This window comes from Acomys russatus, chromosome 7, assembly GCF_903995435.1.
Source record: "Acomys russatus chromosome 7, mAcoRus1.1, whole genome shotgun sequence".
Lineage (NCBI taxonomy): Eukaryota > Metazoa > Chordata > Mammalia > Rodentia > Muridae > Acomys > Acomys russatus.
In genome coordinates this window covers 41966409-41986746 of record NC_067143.1, presented here as the reverse complement: position 1 = coordinate 41986746, position 20338 = coordinate 41966409, and the positions used below count along the sequence as shown (strand labels likewise).

At 41.8% G+C, this 20338-nt stretch overlaps 1 pseudogene; it reads right to left on the bottom strand.

Annotated features, from left to right (window-relative positions):
* Positions 1-19426: 19426 nt before the first annotated feature.
* Positions 19427-19940, bottom strand: LOC127192135 (ran guanine nucleotide release factor-like; annotated as a pseudogene).
* Between the last annotated feature and the right edge of the window lie 398 nt (positions 19941-20338).

The window sequence follows — 20338 nt, the reverse complement described above, 5'->3', positions numbered from 1 at the left end:
CATTGCTCTACTTTGTGGGAAGTCTGTATATGGCTCTGCAAACCCTGCCATTACACCATGGTAGGCGAAAGTCATTTATCCCAATCCTTCCATTTAGCAAGATTCTACTCACATATCTGAAGCTAAGCATTCCTCAGGAGACAGTGAGTGGAGCCTAATTAGGGCAGGCTGAATTGCTTCCCAGCTGACAGTTGTGGCCATGGTAAAAACAGTTGCATTTTATGCCCAGAGTGTGGCACATCTCACAGTTTATCTTTTGGATGAGTAATTTTAAAATGAATTAAATTCCAGAGAACAATGGATGCATTGCTCTGTAGATGTCTCAGCAGAAATAACTACATGTTTGAAGTCTAGCATAGCCACACAGCCTAGTCCAAAATTATTTTGCTTGGTTTTTAATGTGTTTCCAGAGAATATTTACTTTGCAAATCTCTCTCTCTCTCTCTCTCTCTCTCTCTCTCTCTCTCTCCTTCCCTCTTTATTTTATAGTTTTAAAAAATGCTTGGAAGTTGCTTTATGCAAAACCAGTATAACTATTTTTTCCGCTTAAAAGGGAATCTCTTGCTAGGCTGTAGGCACATGTAATCGGACACAGCAGTCAAAAAAATTGAAGATGGTTGGTGAGATGACATAGCAGAAAAGGTATTTGCTGGCATGCCTGACAGCCTGAGTTCGATTCCTCTGACCAACATGAAAGAAGAAAACTGACTCACACATGTTGACCTCTGATCTCCAGAGATGTAGGGTGGCACATCAGTGCATTCCTCCATCAATAGACAAATATAATTTAAAAATGGGGGGGGGGCAGATGGACAAGTAAGTAGTTAGGAATGTTTGCTTGCTGGGAAGCAAGTGAACCCAGATTCAAATCCCAGCACTCACATAAAAAGTGGGACACGGCTGCACACACCTGTAGTTCCGGCGCTGGTGGGAATCTGCTGAGTTCAGTACAATTTGTTTTGCTGTCCAGCAGGAATCTCATCCAACTTGAGAATGAAGAGGCACGTCCATTTCTATGACTGGTACTAGGGAGTTTCATTTGCTTTCATACGTGTGCCCAAGAGATGGGGGTGGGAAACTTTGAAAATATATATCCCTTTTATGAATCTCTTTGAGTTTTAGATTTTTTTTTTAAATACAGTTAGAGAATAGCACAAGCCAAAAATCATGTCAGTTCCTAACTTACAAAGGACTCTTACTGAAGAAGAGTACCAACATGGAGGGAATGGTAGAGCTGAAGAGAGGGCTCAGTGGACACAGTATCTGGTATGCAAGTGTAAGGACCAGAGTTCAGATCCCCAGGACCCATAGAAGAGCTGGGCAGCTTACAGTCCCACTTAGGCTAGATTAGTCAGAACCAAGTCCCACATTCAGCAAGAGTTCTTACCTCAACAGATAAAGAATAGAGTGATGGGGGAAGATACCTGGCGTTGATTTCATAACCTACATATGCACATTCCCTGGCACATACATTTCCCAGAACACATACATGCCCATACATGCAACCACAGCAAACACAGAGCACAGCAAAGAAGAAAGTGTCACAGTAGTAGAAAGAATGAGCTTCTGGTAGCAATGTGATTAATACCATACCTGTATTAGTTGTAGACACTGTCACAGTAGTAGAAACATGGTTCCTAAAGCATGTCCCTTAAACACATGTCATTTCAAATTTTCTGCCAGAACTGAAAAGGGTACTGCCATCAAGTGGGAGGGAGATGCCTCTTAATGCTCTGTCACATACCTGTTCTCATACTAAAAACTATAGAAAGAGGCCTGCTAGTATTTTTTAAATCTGCATTTTAGTAAGCATCTCTGTGTTGGGGGTTGGTCTGGTGTGCTGTGTATTCAGATGCTGAATTCTGTGCCCTGAGATCAGGTTGCAGTCCAGACGTGGGCGATGTCATGTTCACTGATCAATGGTGTGTAAACTTTGCTCCCCAAATGTCTCTGATTGGTTAATAAAGAGGCTAAACAGCTAATTACTAGGCAGAAGAGATAGACTGGATTTCCCATGAGGGGGTCTCAGGTAAGGACCATGAGGTGGAGGAGAGAAAAGAGAAAGAAGAAAGAAGAAGAGGTGAATAAAAGACATGGTGAGGAGGGCTGATCTGATGGAGCAGAAATAGCCCAGGTAGGACCAATATGGCGTGTGGCTGGGAAGTAGCCAGTCTAGCATGGAGGATTAGGACAGATCACATCTGCCCAGCTCTAGTGCCTTAAAGCTTATTAATAAATCTATAGATCTCTGTCATTTATTGGGGATTTAGAAAGGTGATTATAAAGCCCCCCACTCCAGTTATAACATATCTTTTCATCTCTGGTCACAGAGCCTTTGCTTTCTCCCTTACTGCCTCCAAGAATGTTACCCTTGTAATATATTTTAGGTGTCTCTGTACAAACTGTTTAGTCCAGGAGATAGAGTAGAAAGTGTAATGTGCTAAGAATTGAGTTAGGTATCTGTGCCTTTGGTGCTTACTTAGACCTTGTAACTAGGATTTGGAAATGTTCAGAGCATAAAATGGAAGAATACACCTGAAAACCATTTTGTCTCTAAGGATCAGGTGGTTGTGAAAACAATTTAGGACATAACTGTTAGCATTTTTACACCCTTTAGGAAGAAACATGTAAAAAAAAAAAAAAACTGTTGAAGCAACAGTCAGAAGATCCAGAATGTGAATCAGGAAGTGGCAGAGCTGTGCATGAATTTCTGCCTGACCTGTTGGGATGAGGAAGGGGTTGTAATGCAGAGTCCGCATTCATATTTCCCTGTTCTTTGTGAAGCTTGGACCACATATTTCCATGGTGATCTTTCTGAACCCTTACAAGGTTTTCAACACAGAACGTGTGAGGATGTTGGAGTATACTGGAGGGCTGGCTTGATACCTATCACCTGTCAATTGGAGACTAATGATGGTCACAGGAGCACACAGAAGAATTCCAACAGCTGTCCTCAGTACCCCCTCACCCAGGACTAGTGAGGGCCAGCGGACAGTCCCTACACTAGATTGGATTCTTGCTTTACCTGGCATATGCTACTGCTCACATCTGCTCTTTTTCTTCATTCTTGTCATGAGCCATCTCAACGGTGCTTTGAAGTGGTCTCCATCAATTGAGCTCTGTGGATGTTTGTAAGGTAGTCCTTTATCATCCAGAAAGGGGTTGTTCTGAGGCTGGCTCCAAGGGGGTGCATAATAATGAAGCTAAGGCCACGGCACATTTCACTTGCCCTAGGCAGAACAGCATGTTTGGTCTCCGTTCTAGTTTAATTCTGGTGCCCAAACACTGTCCAACAGCAGATTAGGGGAAGAAAGGATTTATTTGGCTTACATGGCAAGGTCTCAGTCCATCACTGAGGGAAGTCAGGGCAGGAACCCAAGGCAGGGCTGCTTGCTTTTCCATACAGTGCTACCTACAAGGAACTTATAGCCAGGAAGGTGCCACAGAAAACATGGAGGAACACTGCCTCTGGCTTGCTCAGAGGCTCATGTTTACCTGACTTTCTTAGTACAGTTCAAGACCACCTGTCTGGGGATGGTGCTGCCCATAGTGGGCTGGGCCCTTCTACATTCATTAATAGTCAGGACAATTCCTGCAGACATGTCCACAGGCCAATCTGAAATAGGTAATTCCTCCACTGAGGCTTTTCTTCTCAAATGACTCTAAACTGTGTCAAGTTGAAAAGTAAGGTTCAGAAGGACAGTCTGGCTGGCTGCTAACTCCTTGAGGCATTAGATGTTTTGTAGACTGGGAGTGTTGCTAGCATAGAACCATGTGGGGCTGAATTCCTCTCCAGTTCTCAGCTCAGACTTTCCTGTGGTTCCTGCGACATTCCTTCTGTGCCTAGCATCAGGATTCTGAGGTCCTCCCATTGGGGGGGGGGGACATTCCAAAGACCTCTTAGGTGCTGGGGAGATAATTCAGTAAATAAGACCAAGAACATGGCGACCTAGAGTCCAATCCCAGGTGGTGTGGTAGTGCACACATGTAATGCTAGTGCTGGGTAAGCAGATATAGGTAGGTAGGTCCCTGGAGCATACTGGCCAATCAGCTTAGCTGAGACCATGTGTTAAAAAACAAAGTGTATAAACATTTTTAGAAATGACCGGCACCCAAGGTTGACCTTTGACCTTTACAAGCATATGCACACATATGCATATCCAAATGAACATACACACACACACACACACACACACACACAGACAGAGAGAGAGAGAGAGAGAGAGAGAGAGAGAGAGAGAGAGAGAGAGAGAGAGAGAGAGAGAAATACACAGAATCCTTTCTGGTGGAGCTAGAATACATTGGTAGTACCCAGGCCCATATCCAGGGCTTTGAGTTGCTCCACTTTAACATTTACCCCATCAATGAACTGCTGGAATGGATCCTAAAGATCCAAAGCTACAGGATCTCCACGACACAGGACAAGAACAGGATACCCAAGAGCAGTCTCAGTGAGGATCCCGTATTGATAGTGTAGCAGAAGCCGGAGGCCTCAAACCAAACCAGTGACTCAGCAATGAACACTTGCAAACAAGCTGTCTAGGCTCATACAGTCTGGCTTTCAGTCAAGCTCCACAGAATACGCATGTGTTTTTCAGCTTCTGTCGCTGGCCGAGCTCTCCTTCCCTTTCCCACCTCTCGAATTATTTAATGTCCTATCCAGAAAATTCAACAGTGGGTACCAGCTCCACCCCCACATTCATCCCAGAACTTCAGAGAGGATGTTGCACATCTGTACGTTCAAGATGCTTCTGCATCACTGTAGCAGAGGCATGGACCCCAATTCCCAGAGGCTCAGTAATCACCTTCTCTACAGAACTATCTTGGCATCAGTGACATGGAATCAGTGACTTTGTGAGTTAAACTAGTTGAGTATTCCCCATGTGTTTTAATTAATTTCCCAGTTAGTGTCTAGCCTCGCGATGGTGCATTTCCTTTCTTGGATTTATTCATGCCGAGCCCATATCCAGTTCCCTGATGGGAAAAAAATTGCCATGTTTGGCAAACCAGTGTGACCCGAGTGTGACTGATATCCTCTGTGGATAAGCCTTTCTGGGACACAGAACATTCTCCTTTAAAAATGACATGCTTTGCTACTCCAGATAATTGCCAGAGTAGTCAAATGCAAAGGTAGGGAATTCCACAAAAATACCACATTTTGCTATCCCACTGCAGAAAAGATGTTCATTGATCAACTACAGTACACTATCAGGAAGAATTATTTTTTACTGATCAACTTTGTTATGATTTATTCCTTTCTTTAAAGTCTCTAATTCCCGTGGCATCTTCTTTTGGGGTTCTTAAGTATAGTAAAATGCCATAAAGACTTATTGGGGGGAAAAGGGAATTTGACTTGAAAGTCTGATTTTTTTTTTATGAGACTCTTGGAAAAAGATAAAACATTGTGACTACACTTGAATCTATAAAGCTGGGCATTGGCATGTGTAATCAGATTTCTTTTCAGTTTATCTTTTACCAAACAGCCCATGTTGGGTAGTAAGGCAAACCATGTGTATAAGCACTACCTGTGTATAAACTCTAGGCAGGTGTGCTCAGATTTTCTTTGCTCTCTGGTCACATTATATGTACTGTTATTTTTTTTTCCAGAAGTTTCCCACTGCTCTGGAGAAGGGATTTATTTATTTTATTTTTTATTAAATATTTTTTACATATGCACTTATATTATTACATATATATAAATACATATATAAAATATATTCCAAGTCAAGAGTAACTTCGAGTAAAAATCAACACTTTGAAATAGCACCTTGTTCTTCTTACTAAATGATCTCAGATTTCTTTGGGTGTCATTAAAAACAAAACAAAACAAAACAAAACAAAAAAAAACAACAACCTTTCTTGGCCGCTACTGATTTTCTCCCATTCTTGGGTTGCCCCCTAGTGGCTTAGTTAGTTTATGAACGTATCTCAGAACCTAAAAGGGGGTTTCTAAGCATTTGATTTTAACTTTGTCTTTTCCACACTCGTTTTACAAAGGGGACATCCAAATACGGCACCCTTGAAGGGAAAGTATGCAATGTGCGAAGAAGTCCAGACACTTTGTGACAAGCAATGCATTTTACTAACCACACTGAAATCCTTCGTAGAATTTTCCGTTCTGGTTTTCCCTCAGCGCTGTTTCCCACTTGCCTGGCATTCACTTTCTCTGTCAACACTAGAGTGGTGCCAGGTAATCTAGGGGTGCAGGATGACTTACAGGCTGGGTTGCACTTTGAAAACGCCAATTACATTTGCAGAATACAGCTAAGCAGGAATCCCATACTCTCATCCATAGTAAACAAGTCAGCACTCTTTGGGGCCGCAGTTGGTTCCAGACTTCTCGGCTCCATCCTGGTAGGTTGGAGCTGTGACTTGTCCGCACCCAGCCACTTGAGCTTCATCCAAATGCCTTGGGAAAACTTTGAGATGCTGTAGAAAACGAGGTAGATGCCTGGTTAGCGTCATACCTGGCACTCTCCAGGATGTCCGGTCCTGGAAGTCTGTATGCAGGAAACTTGATGCAACAGACATTGCTAATCTAAAACTTTATCTGCTTATTAAAGAATACCAAGAAGTTCAAAACTCAAAGTGGCTTTATTAGAAGATCTTAAAGAAGAAAGCTTGTTCTTATTAAAATATGAATTGTTGGTATCACAAACTGCTGGTGATTAGAGAACAGATCTTTCTTCTCCAGCAACAGTGTCTGCAAAATTGAATTAGAAACTTCTTCCCAAGTAGGTTTGAATATGGGGCATGGAGAGATAGCTATGTGGTTAGGAGCACCTTCTGCCTTCAGCGAGGACACTGGTCCAATTCCCAGTGCTCACATCAGGTGGGTCACAATCACCCATAGCTCCAGTTCTCCATAGGATCCAACACTCTCTTCTGGCCTCTATGGGCATATGAATGTGCATAATGCACATATACACACTCAGACAAACACATAAGCACACAAAAATTTATAAAAATTTAGCGAGTATAAAGTAATCAGTGGATCATTAAGTACATAATAGGAGGGTATTTATTTATTTATTTGTTGATATTTATAGTTCTTGAGCACCTACCATGTGCAAGAACTCATTTAGGTAAAACTGAAATGGCATATGCCCCTGTGAACTTGACTTCATCTTTTAGAGATGTGTAGGGTCCAATCAGATGGGTTCTCTATGACTGTGCAGAGAAGAGCCTTGCCTGTGCACAGACTCTCAAGAGTATCTGTTTATCTTCAATGAAAGAAAGAACCAGTTACAGTCGACACTGAGCACAGACAGAATGAGCATGGCACAGAGGAGCATGGCCTGCATTTTCCTCCCAGTGGAAATAATTTTGTAAGATATTTGAGACTTAGTATGGAGGATTTCTGCTTATTAGCCAGGGAGTAAGAGATGGAATCCATAGTTCCTTCTGCTACTTAATTTCAAAGTGCTGGGAATGTGATGGAAGCCAAGGTCATTACCATGGCTGGGACTCTCGTTAAGAAGTGAGGGAGGAAACTTAGCTGTGGGACTATTCTGGTTAACAATAACCAAGAGTCATAGATCCCTGACGTCTTCTGCATCTGGCAATCAAGAACAAGTCTAGATCTGCCCAGGCTGAAGGTAGGAAAGACTCTAACAGGCACTCTCTTCTAAGCATCAAGAGCTTGTGCAGAGGAATTTTAATCGAGCAATATGGCTACTATGGTGAGGGATCACATCCAAAGACCTAGGTCTGTGTGATCTTGCAGGAATATAGACACATCCTCAGTATACATCTTTAATCCATCTAGCTGGAATATAGACACACCTTTGGTATATACCTTTAATCCCAAACACTGACATCTAATTAAGGGACAGACAAAGTAACAAATCAGAGAACGATTTGACAGAATGAGTGAGAGACAGGATACACCCTACTCCCACAAGAACGGACAGAAAGAGAAATTACTTAAGAGCAGTGCAGAGAGAGATAGTTAGTTCCTGGAGACAGTACATTAAAGTGCAGGAGTACAGTGCAGTTTGGTGCAGTTCAGCTGAGTGTAGTTAAGTTCATGCAGTTCAGTTCCTGGAGTTTATAGGCAGTTTTTCCAAGCAGATCAATTCAGTCAGAAGCTGAGAGAAGTCAGTTGGAATTAGTCAGCTTGGAGAGGAGTTCTGAGACAGAACAGCTGAGGTAAGCCAGCCATTCAGAGTTCATAAAGAACTAGAAAGGTGAGCTTATTCATCAATAAGTCTTGGAGGCTGAAAACTTTCTAGGCCTAGGTTAGCAGATGGAGGCTGGAAGCTGAAGCCTTCAAGGTCTGGCCTTACAGAGGATTAGATTGCATGGAGAGTAGAAACTTCCAAGCCTAGGCCTAGGGATAGTTAGATAGAAACTCCCTGTGCTTAGGCCAAGCCATGTGTTCATAAAGCTTGGGTACAGCTCTCATCTTATCCCATCCCCTTAGGAAATAAAGACAACACTTACATGCTTGTATCTAGCAACCAGGCATAAACAGGAGGTGGTGGGGTTGATAATGAATATAAGCATGATTCATGTAGTTCTTCATTTTCTTGCCTTAGTATTTCCAATAAAAAAAAAAGGAAAAATAAACATAGTTAATTCCATTTTATAGATGAGGGTACTGAGGAGCTGAGAAATGAGCTAACTAACCTAATGCTGTACAGCTAATTTAGTAGTAAAGATGGAACTTAAACCCTCTGTCTGTGTGCTTCCTCCATTCCAGGCACCTCTGGCCCAGGCACAGTGGGGGAAAAATGAACACCGGACTGCAACAGGTGAGCTGTGTCCCTCTCCTGCTCAGAATCTTTGTCCTTGTCTGTGAAGATAAGGAGGAGTGGGCATAGCAATTTCTATCCCAGTTCAAAGCCTTCACTTCCTCACCAAAACTCTGTGTTCCTACAGCTGGGTCGAAGCAGAAATACTAGGATAAATGAGACCATGGTTTGCCCTGGTGGGGTTCACAAAAGTGGAAGAGAAGTATGTTCATAGAAAGGCAGCAAAGCAAGATGCCTAGTGTTGCGACAAAGATCTCATGCTTGCGCACTTCCACTCCTTTCAATGGAGCCAAGCAAGTTCTCATTTCTTCCACTAAGTACTGAGAACAAGAAGCTTGGATCAGAGATGTTAATGATTCCAAAGAAAAAGCCAGCCACCCAGGAGACGAGGACATTGAAGAGAATGTTCTGTGTGGCCCAAGGGTCTGAGATTGTGGTGAAATCTACTAGTTCCTCAGTGACGTAACCCAGACCCAGAAAGACACACATGCTATATAATCACTTATAAGTGGATATTAGCTCAAGACATATGTCCTCTGGGAGACTCCACCCAGCCGGGTATGAGGACAGATGCTAAGACTCACTGCTGGACCCCAGGTGAGAGAGTATGGAAGAATGAGGGGTCAGAAGGACCCAGAGGGTTCAGGAGCCCCACAAGGAGACCATCAAGGCTGGTGGATCTGTACCTAGGGGGTACTGCACAAACTGTTGCACCAACCAAGGACAATGTGTGCAGTAAACATAGACCCTGCTGTTCAGATCTAGCCAATGGACAGCTCATTCCCCACGGTTGTGGGGAGAGCAGGGACTGCCTATGACATGAACTCTGGTGTCTCTGATTTGATCACTTTCTCTTGGTAGGGAGGCCCGGGGGCACACAGAGGAAGGGGAAGCAGGCTATCTGGATGACACATGATAGGCTGTGGTCATGTAGTGGGGGAGGATGTCCCCTTCTGTCAGTGGCCTAGGGGAGGGGAATAGGGCAGAAGAGGGAGGGAGGGTGGGAATGGGAAGATACAAGTGAGGGGATAACAAGTGGGATGTAACTGAATAAATTATAATAAACTTCTTTTTAATTCACTAGTTCCTTTGGAATTCTTAGATGAATAAAACCTGGTAAATAGTAGAAATGGCCCCTGTTAGCTCTCTGAACTCTCTTTGGGACTGGCTAGAATATTGTACCTTTTTTTTCTGCTACATCTCTTCTCACAAAACTTTATTGAATCCTGACCTAGTGTATGTGTTATGTATGAGCAATGGACTGAGATGTAAACCTGGTTTCCAACCGTGGAAGGGTGAGGACTTGATTATGGCTCCTTGACCATGTCTGCAATAGAAAATATTGCCAAGTCAACGAGCCCATCTTTCCGAGCCTTTGCAGAGCAGAATGATGGGATGCCATCACTTCTGTTAACCCCAGTAGAGGGAGCTGAGAGTACGGCTAGATGTCTGTACCAACGAAACAGCTCTAAAGACAGGTTGGCATACCTAGTGACTTCCTAAAACAGGTGAAAGAGCAAGCCAACCATCAGCTTTGTGGACTGTGGCCCAGAGTCTTCCATAGAGTAACAGCTCCATCGAATCATGGAACCTGGTATCTCAGTGTTTGCTTCAGAAGATTGTTCTGACTGATCAGTCAATGACATTTATTAAAAAAGAGGAGGTACTGCATCTCCTTCCTCTTGAAAATGTTTCATTCGTGTAAGTTAGTGTCCCCATAATGGGAGACAGTACAGAAATTCCACAGAAAACTAAAAATAGATTTATCTGGGCCTGGGGAGAAGGCTTTGTTGGTAAAGTGTTTGCTATACAAGCATGGGGACCTTAGTTTGATCCCAGAACCCACATGGACAAGCTGGGCATGTTAGTGGATACTTGTAATCCTGTGTTGTAGAGCTGGGGACAGGTGGAGCCCTTGAGCTCACTGGCCAGACTACCCTAACTGGTGATTTCTAGGCCAATGTCAGACCTTGCCTTAAAAAATAAAAAAAAATAAAAAAATAAAAAAAATAAAAAAGCTGGACAGCTCCTGAGAAACACCTGAAGTTGACTTTTAGCTTCCCTATGCATATATATATATACATATATATATATATATATGTATATATATATATATATGTATCCACATGTGTATGTATGAATATGCACATGAGTGTGCAGGTATCTGAATATGAAAAACATCCATGAGTGTATGTATGTCTGTATGTATGCGTGCTTGTACAAATACAAATTTATCTACTTCCACAGAGACCTGTGTATTTAGTCTGTGCATGATTGGGAAGTATTGAAACCCTTAAGAGGTGGGTCTAGAGGAAAGAGGTTGGAGGAGCTTGCTCTTCAGTGGAATATTGTGACCCCCCCCACCCCCAGCTTCTTCTTCTATCTTTTAGCTTCCTGACTGCTCTGAACCAAGCAATGTGAGCCAACATGTACCACATACAGAGATGTTCTGCATCACCATAGGCCCAAGGGAATACCGTAGATGGCTATAGAATGGAGCTACTGAAATTGTAAGCCACAGTAAACATCCCTCCTAAGTGCTACCTTTTATTTTTCCATACAGTAGTAGCAAGCGAGCAAGTGGGTATTATGTCCAAAGGTAATACCAAAGACATATGTCAACATCTATGTTTATTGTGGTTCATTCACAATCTCAAAGACAGGGAAAGAACATGGATAGCCACCCACGAATGAATGGATAAGGCAAAATTCTTTTATAAGTGACAAATATATAATAGATAGATGATAGATAACAGATTGATGATAGAATATTTTCATCCATGAAGAATATGCAGTCTGGTTGTTGGCAGCAAAATGGATGGAACTGGAAGACATTGTGTCAAATGAAATAATCTCAACACAGAAAACACATACTCCATGTTCTCTTTCATATATCGGAAATAAATAACAGACCTGGGTATAGAATAATGAGTAGAGGATGGAGAGGAAAAGGGGCCATAAAGGGAGACTGGATTTGCTTAATGTCTATATGGAAATGTCACACTGAATCAGACTTGTATGTGTGACTAGTAAATTTGTATGAAAAGTTTTCTTTTGCTTGTCTCTGGGGCTGACAAGATGGCTCAGTCAGTAAAAGTGCTTGCTTTGCAAGCCTGATGACCTGTCTGGTCCACTGTGTTCACACAAGGGTGGAAGGAAAGAACTGACCCCATAGGGCTGCCACAGACCCCTACTTGTGTGACATTATGGCATGTGGGTGTCAGCCCCTACACACCACAAACACACATACACAGAGAGAGAGAGAGAGAGACAGAGAGACAGAGAGAGAGAGAGACAGAGACAGAGAGAGACAGAGACAGAGAGAGACAGAGAGACAGAGAGATATTATAACTAAAATCTAAGAATGTTTCTTTTCAAAAAATACATTTATTTTATTATACTCGTATAAAACAAACTACATACAGCAGGGAGAACCATGTGACAACCATGAGTTCTATAAATGTTACATTCGTAGTGGTTTGGCTATTTGTATTTGTCCAGCGAAGTAAATGTCTTTAGGTCTAAGTTTCTTAATGAAATTCAATATCTATCCTATCTCAACTGTAATAACTTAACTTCTTTATCTTTATCTAAAAAAATCTTATCCCTTAACCAACTAAACATGATTGTAAAACTATACTATCTGGCTTTCAATGCCCCTCAGAGACTTGAGAAGGAATAAAACCTAAATTCCTGAGTGAACCAGCAGTGTGGGTTAGCAACTTCCAAAATGTACAAATTGACTTGGACGCTTTATTGCTTGAACAGTCACCCAACACTCTTTATAACGTTGGAGCCTCATCTTCAGCTTTCTGACCTAATTTCTCTGCCAGACTTATTCACAGGGCAGAAACTATTGAGGACTTGCTTACCCTGTCTTGGCAGAGTGCGGCCATTGACTCTGCCTGCATCTAAGCTGCCCATTTTTACGCAGAATTCTGTTTGTGGCAGCAATGAGGACATTTTGTCCAGTGGCTGGTTTGCCACATTTGAAGCCATGTCTATAAGGAGGCTCTTTGATGCTCATCATCTTCTTTGAGTTCGGCTGGTGTTGTCAGGAATTAACTTGTCTTGTTGTCAAGGAAATTTAGGATTATAAAAACAACTTTAAATGCCATATTCTGTGTGTCTCTGAGGCTTTTGAAGACCTTATTAAACTATTTTACCTCATATATCGATAGATTTATATCTATCTGTTAGACTTAGGATGTATATTCTTGTGCTAAGATCTGACAAGTATTTGACATGCCCATGTTTTGTATCAATATACTAAATTCTATACCAATGACTTAGACATAACCTTCGTTATCAATAACAATTAAGGCCTTGAGTTAAGGAGTAAGTTCAATCATCTAGCTTTGTTCTATCCTCCCTCTATGTTTTTATTCCTTCCTTCTTTCTTTTCAGCTCCTATCTCCTTACCTATGTATGCAAGATAAAGGAAAAGAGAGACATCCTGAGTTTCACCTAGTTTTTTTCTCAGTATAAGACCAATAATGACTTATGACCACCTCCAGATAAGAATAAGCATTTGTAGACCAAGAGAGCAAAAGGAACCTATATGATCCCCTAAAAATGATTCTTAAAGAATTTTATCTATACCAATCCACAAACAAAGCATGTTTCTTCCATCTTTCACTTTCCTGGTGTTCTTTTTTATCATTTTTCTTAACTTGGTTAATTGAATTTCATAAATATCTTTTCTGCTCCCCTTCCTTAATGGCCTTTTTAAAATCACATTTTCTCAATATTATGTGCTGCTCTTCACAGTTCATAAAACACAAATTCATGAGATCATGAATCCAGCCAAAGCCCACAAGGCTGTAAAGCGAGCATTATTTCGGAGATGAGTGCGCTGCAGGGTAGAGTATTAAGTCATTTTCTCCTGGCTGCTCAGCTCTGTAGGTAAGCTTGAACTCAACAGGTGCCATGTTGAACTCTCTGCCTTAGTTACTGTCTCCCATCCATGAGTCACACATATGAGATGTGACAGACCTTGTTTAGCACATGGATTCCCCTTTCATATGATTCTTATGATTCCAAAGGCTGAAGAACCTGGTGTCATAGAATATGAGCAAATCAGTGATGTAATATAGAAGAGCAAATCTGTGAATCAAAAGAAATGCACATGCTTGGATGCTGAGTAAACAATTTGTGATAGAAAAATGACCCCTCTCTGACACCTCTAAGACTGTCAACACTAGACTCACTCAATCTACATGGAGAAGATACATATATATAGAGTTGGGTAAGTGGGTGTGATAGTGATACTCGAGGCCCTGGAGATACAGCAGTGAACAAGACTCTAGTCTAGAGGCCAATGTGTGCCTCTGTGAGAAAATACTGTTTACTTTGAGACTGAAGGCTGAGAAGGATTTGTCTAGTGGGAGGTAGTGGGAAGGTGGATAGAGAGTGTCTAGGCATAGAGAATACCATATGCAGTAGGCACAAAGCTCCAGGCCTGAGCTTTTAGGAAGGTAGGGAATTCCAACATATAAGTCCAGGGTAGCAGGGATGGATCATGATGCCAGATGGACCCAGAAGGCAGATGGGGTCTGAAAGATAAGGGGCTGGACCTGTATACCAAAGAGCCCGAGACAGGGAACTGTTTGTGTTTTGACGTTAACATCATAGATGGCAGATCCAACAGGGACAGGAAAGGCTGGGAAACTTCAAGAACTACATAGCTACCTCGAATGAAAGCAAGGGCATTGATAAAAGCAGACATGGAATATGGGGTCCTGGGGAGGGTGCCCAGGGCTAAAAGAGAAGCATAAGCAAAGGCCTAGGGTCTTCCAGAAACGGGCATGAGTTCATACTGATAAAAAAAAAAAAAAAAAAAAAAAAGGGAGGGGGACTGGGACTAGGGAGATGGCTCACTGGTTAAGGACACTTACTTGCTGTTCAAGTATGAGGGCCTGAGTTCAAATCTCCAGCACCCATTTGAAAAGATGCACATGGCCATGTGTGCCTGTAACTCCTGCTTTCTCAGTGGAGTAGACACTAGCAGATCCCAGGAGCCCAATGGCTAAACAGTCTTCTTCCTCAGTGAGCTTCTGGTTCACTGTCTTAAAGAAGTAAGGAGAAGAGTGATAGAGGAAGATACTCAATGTCCTCTTCTGTGTGCACTTACACAGGGCGCACACCTGAATGTCTGTGTGCTTGTGCCATGTACACACACATCGATGAACAGGGCGGTAAGGCATGAGGCTAGAGTGTTCACGTGGATCACATCAGTCTTGAGTGCTGTAGGAGGCTTGTTTAGGTTTCATTCCATAGAAAATGAGGATCTGGGAAAGCTGTTCAACCAACCCTGAGGATGGAACCTGTGGCAGTTTTCACTGCAGATTGCAGTCTATCTCTCACCTTCATATACTTAGCTTTAGTGGCCCACAGTGTGACCCTATATTGATTATCTTTTGAAATTATTAACAATGGCCATTATTTACTGAATGCCTAATATTTTTCTTATGCAGAATTAGATAGGACCATTACAGACATCATTTCAGATAATTCTCACATTTTTCTTCACAATATTTTTCAAGGATTTTAGATGAGAAAACTAAGACGCTAAACGAGTCATCCAGGAGCACATGGGTACCACTGGTATGAATTCAGACTGGGTATGCGCTCTATCCATTCAGCCCATGGGCACAGAGCCTGAGTTCCCAAGCCTTTCAGAGGACTGTAGGAAATATTTGAAATATGACTCTACAAACAGGAAAGGCAGAGGGGCTGGAGAGATGGCCTAGTGGTTAAAAGTGCACACTGCCTTTGCAGAGGACCCAAATCCAGTTCCCAGCACACACAGCTTATTGTAATTCTAATGCCAGCGGATCCAACACCCTCTTTTTAACTTCTGTGGGCATTTTCATTCATCTGCACATACCCATACAGAAGGCACACACGGATACACACAATTTTAATGTAAAAATAAAATCTAAAATAAAGATAGGAAAGAAAACCAAATTAAGTCATCTCTAACTTTAGATAGTTTGATCCTATACTTCAAAGGCTTTAGAGACTTTACCAGAAAACTCTTCTATCTGATAAATAGTTCCACCAAATTAACTGGATAAAAATATCAACATACAAAAACCCAAAACCTTGTTATATACCAATAACAACAACAACAACAACAACAAAAAACCAAGGAAAATAATTATATTCACAATCGCCTCAAAATTATGTAAGTGTAAGCTTAACCAAGGAGAAGAGTTTCTAAAATGAACATTTTTAAACACCAAAAAAAAAAAGTTGGAAGGACAGCTCTGTGATTAAGAACACCAGATACTCTTCCAGAGGCCCTCGGTTCAATTTTCAGCACCTACATGACACTACACAACCATCTATAACTCTAGTTCCAGTGGATCGACCACCCTTTTCTGGCCTCCATAGGCACTGCATGCACATAATACATATATTCAGGTAAAATGTTCATGCACATAAAATGAAAATAAAAGTTTAAAATAATTTTATATAAATAAAAGGCACACAAAATCGACTGAAGAAAATAATAGAATGTTGAAGGACGCCCCCCACCATGGTTATGGATTGAAGAATGAATACTGTGAAAATGGGTATATTATCTAAATAGATCAATAGAGTCATTATGAATTCCATTAAATTCCATTTACATTAATCATAAACAGAAAAAAAAATCCTAAAATTTATAGAGATTTACAAACACTGTAAACGCCCAGAAGACTCGTAAGAAGAAAGAATGCTAACTAAAGATGCTGTAGGCATCACAATGTCTTATCTCACATTACACTACAGAACCGGAAGGACAAAGACAGTGTGGTTCTGTAAGCAAGGATGACACATAGAACAGCGTAATAGAATTGAGAACACAAAAATAAACACACAGTTACAGCACTAAGAAACTGAATTCTCGCGTGTAGAATGGAGCTATATCCACATCTCCCACCCTATACAAAACCAATTAAAATGTATCAAAGGCCTTATATATGATCTGAAAACATTTCAAAATATAAGTATAGACAAGGACTTTCTGAAAAAGACTCCCAAAGCTCAGGGAATAATAGCAAACGTTGATAACCGAGATTACATGGCATTAAAAAGTTACACAGAAAAATAAGCAGGAGAGTGAAGATATATTCCTTGCAGAGTGGGAAAGAATCTTTGACAGGTCTGTGTCTCAGAGGGGATTCACATCCAGAATCTGCAAAATACCCAAAAAATTAAACTTCAAAATAATCAACAATCTGGCCGATGGATATGGTTGAAGATTGCTTAAAAAGAGTGCAAGTGGCAAAACAAAATGTAAGATACCATTCCGTATCTCTAGTCACCAGAAAAAGGCAAATTGAATCTCTATTCTTGCTCCTGTGCGATGTAGATTTAGTGCGTGTGAGTGTGTGTGTGTGTGTGTGTGTGTGTGTGTATGACATTAAAATAGAAGAACCTGAAAGGGGTTGTGGGGTGGGAGATTTAATGGAGGGAAGGAATGGGAGAATATAATTGGGGGAGACTGAATATCACATTTCTTTCATATGAATAATCTAGACTTAAATATAGACATTTGCATACATGTGTGCAGGTGTATGTGCAGCTGTGTCTGTGTGTCTGTTTGACGTGAGGCATAATGTGGACGGGAAAAGGGGACCAGTAGGAGGGGAAGAGGCGAGACGAGGAAACAGGTTAGTACTGTTGCTCCCACCACGTACAAAGACACACATGTATAATAACATCATACTGAAATCCACTATTTTGTGTGCCAAGTAAAATATTAATTTAAAAACTGCTACCCTGAGAGCTCATGGTACCTGAGAGAAGGGTTATCATCTGGAAACAAGCAACAAATCCTGGTGAGGATTTGGAGGGAAAAGAAGCTTCTACGATGCTGATGACAATGTAACTAAGAGCAGCTGCTGGACAGCAGCAGGGATGTTCCTCAAAGGACTAAAACAGAAATCACCAGGCTCGTGATCCGTGCCACCCAGCGAGACCATTTCTGTGTGTTCACAAGGAATCAAGGCCAAAGTGCCAGAGACACTTGCACATCTATGTAAAGTACCAGAGACACTTGCACATCTATGCAAAGTACCAGAGAGAGACACTTGCACATCTATGTTTACTGAATAGTTTTTTACAACAGACAAGAAGTGGAACCAGCTAGGATGCAAATGACATTCTATGAAGCCATCTAAAGAGGATGAAATGATGCTGTTTGCAGGCAAGCACACGATGCCACAGAACTAGACTGAACAAGACACATATCATCCATTTTCTCTCTTCTGCTGACCTAGGTTTAAACGCACACATGACATGAAAGCAGAAGAGAGATGATTTACAGCGATAAACAGGATTGGTGAGAGGGAGAAAGTAGGAAAGAGGAGAACTAATTTGAAATTAATTTTAAAAATAATTGATTAGACATTAGTAAAATCAAAGACTGATAAAAGCTATTTATTTGGAAATGTTTGAATCCTTGGCAATGAAATTAGTATCAATGGCACTATATAATCTGAGGTTTGGGGAGAATTAACTAATGGTAGACAAACTAAACAACTGAACAAATAAAGCTGGTGTGGTCATTCAACTTGACCTATGTGCTGATATTGCTAGTAGCAATTTTAATGTACATACATATATGATGTTATTAAAAACATTTATACAGAAAATCTTTCAAGTATACTTAAAATATGTTTGATTGTAGCTACCAAAGGTGAGAGGGCCTAGAACCTGTGATAAAGGAAACAGCTCTGGCTGGTCGTCAGTTGCAGAAGGATTTCGATTTCAGAGAACCACCTCTACTTGTATTTGTGTTCCAAAGGTTTAACTTTGATAGGATTGCAGTTCTCAGGGGCAGCACATCTCTTTGCCAATTAGAAATAAGTGAGCTTCAGAGAAATGAGTTTGTTCTCAGATCAATTTGCAAATATAAGATTCACTTTCCTTGCCTTTAGCTCATGAAACACTGGCCACTTAGATACTTCATTGGCAGAGGTATTAACCATGAACCTCCTCTTCAGTGCCTGGGAAAGTTTTGCTGGTGGCCATTGCTCTACCTGAGCTCTCTTCTCTTCTGAGAGCAAGGAGTAGGGAGGAAGTAGAAAGAACAACAGCATTGGTTGTTAGTTCTGTGATGCCTTCAGAGTAAAAGAATTAAAGATCTGACAGCTCAGTACCTTGTATAATCCCACACAGGCCTTCACGTGATGAAAACAATAATAATGAACAATGGGTAAAGCTTGAATATAGACTCTAATTCGTAGTACTGGAGCAAAGCTAATTTAGTTGTTGTTTTAATAGAATACATCCTTATTAAAAGAAACAAACCCTGAAGTATTGATGGGTGACTTGTTACTATGGCAATAACAATACTCCTTATAGAAAATCAGACCCCTTCTTGTTGGAGGCTGGGGACATGGTGCGTGATGCTGATCCCACATTATTTCTACCTTCAGAGCCTGCCATGGCCACTCAGCAAGTCCCCATTCCTGCCATGACCTGACACACTGATGAGTTCAATAGGTGGAGGTGTTCCAGCATTGTTTGTTTGTTTGTTTCTGTTTATAAAGCAAGCTTATTTCTTCAGAGGAGGTGACTTACGTTTCCATCCAGGGAAGGAGCAACAAGAAACTCCCTCTCTCAGAGCTGGGTCCCTGAGTCCTCAGCAGCAATATGTTGTGTTTCAACCATCTTTACTGGGGACCAAAGAGGTTGGGGTCATGGAGAATCAAACTTGTCACCAGTTCAGCATGATCCACACTTCAAGGTGAGCATGACAGATTTTCAGGGCTGGGAGACCTCCTGTTAGATAGGGGCTGATTGAAGGCAAGCAAGAAGCAAGGCCTAATGCAAGGTGACATTCTTTGTTTGCTATCTGCTGGTTTTCTTTAGTGACTTGCTGCTTGCCAGAAAGGAACCAGGCAGGCATCTTGACAGGAGCCCCTCAAGGATGAGTCCTCCAGAGAGGCTGCACAGATAACACGTGCACGGCCCTAGTCCCCTGCACCCTTCCAACGCCCTGCCAACGTCCTCAAAATGGTACTACGCAGCCCCTTTGCCTCACACGTGGACCTACAGCTCCAGAATTTTCACCATCAGACTCTCGTCAGTCACGGGATGGCAGAAAACTACTTGGTTATCCGAGACTGGTCGGAGGATGGTGGAGAAGGAGCCTCCAAACAGTGGACAGTTTCTGGTGGGCGCCATAGATCTAGGACTTGAGTCTGGACATTAGCAACATTTTAAAGAAACCTACACGGAAGCTGGGATGGTGACGCAGGCCTTTAATCCCAGCACTTTGCAGGCAGAGGCAGGCAGATCGCTGTGACTCCGAGGCCAGCCTGGTCTACAAAGTGAGTCCAGGACAGCCAAGGCTACACAGAGAAACTCTGTCTCAGAAAACAAACAAACAAACAAACAAACAAAACCTACATGGGACTTGGAAACATCCCTTGTTCTGGGGCCCTGGAGCAGTTATCACCTCCTCCAGGCCTACTAGGCTGCATTTCAGAATTTAAGAGGTAGTAGCTAGAAATTCAGACATTTAGGATGGTAAAATTAAGTCACTTGACTCTAGTGCGTAGGTTTTTCAACAGCGGCACTTT